Source organism: Echinops telfairi, unplaced genomic scaffold, assembly GCF_000313985.2.
Source record: "Echinops telfairi isolate 266 unplaced genomic scaffold, ASM31398v2 ScPeMD7_5;HRSCAF=22, whole genome shotgun sequence".
NCBI lineage: Eukaryota > Metazoa > Chordata > Mammalia > Afrosoricida > Tenrecidae > Echinops > Echinops telfairi.
In genome coordinates this window covers 4891814-4893160 of record NW_022103901.1, presented here as the reverse complement: position 1 = coordinate 4893160, position 1347 = coordinate 4891814, and positions in this window count along the sequence as shown.

Genomic DNA, 1347 nt, shown 5'->3' with positions numbered 1-1347 from the left:
AGCAGACAGATGAGGAACCATGCCACCATGCCACCGGGGCTCCGTCTGAGCCACCTAGACCATTGACTGGGTTCTCAGGGCCACGTTAAAAAGAAACAGGTCAGATTGTTCATCTGCCACGGGCCACCCGTGTGCTCAGCCTGGCATGGCACTGAAGCCCGTGGAAGCCACAACGGGCTGGCGGAGGAAAATGCATGCATTTCCCACTAAGAGAGAACAAAGCAGGAAAAATGTTTTGAGAGTCGGAAAAGCAAGGTAGTCCTGCCTCTCCCGGCCTCGCCGTAGGAGCGGTGGTCTCCAGATGAGGAGAGGGCAGCACAGAGGAGCTTAGTAACTGCTCAAGGTCACACAGCCTGTAAGTGGCAGAAGTAGAACCCAACTCTTTTGACCTGGCCCACAGCATTTTACGTCAGATCTAGTGCATCTCACACACACACACACACACACACACACACACACACACACACACACACGAGAACACACTTGGGGGAAAAAATCCCACAAAGTATTACTTATTAATATGCTGGATACAATTGATGTATGGTTTGTAACTATGCTGGATACAATTGATGTATGGTTTGTAACAAGAGCTGTAAGAGCCCCCCAAACAATGAAAAAAATAATAAAAAAATATTACTTATTATTTACAGGACAATCTGGTGTGGGCCACTTTATATTATTATCCTCAAAACCTCATCTTGCCCCTCTAGGATGGGTAGAACTGTCCCTGGGAGTTTCTGAGACTGCAACTTTGTAAGAGAGTATAAAGGTCTATCTCTCTGGAGGAGAAGCTGGTGGTTTCAAACTGCCGACCTTGCTGTTAACAACCCAATGAGTAACCGCTCCACCACCAGGGTTCCTCTTTCTGACCCACAGTGACACTACGTAGGGTTTCAGAGGCTGTAAATCTTTTCAGGAGCAGACAGCTCCATCCTTCTCCCATGAAACTCCAACCTTGTAGCTCTCAGCTTGATGCTTACCTGACTGCACTCCTCCCCATCTTATTGCACCTTGTTTTGTAAAAAGGCCAACTGCAAACCACCGAGTTGACTTCATGACCCATGCCACTACCATCTTGAAAAACAAACACACAAACAAACTCACTGCCATTGAGTCCACTGTGATCCCGAGCGGCTCTACTCGACAGGGTGGGACCGCCCCTGTGGTTTTCTGAGGCTGCACCTCTTTACGGGAGTGGAAAGCCTCCTCTTTCCCCTGAGGAGTGGCTGGTGGTTTCAAACTGCTAACCTTGCAGTTAGCAGTGCAACTTGTAACCCCTATGCTACCATGGTTCCACACTATGATCTTTTTTGTTTGTTTTGTTCTGCTTGTTCATTTATTTATTAT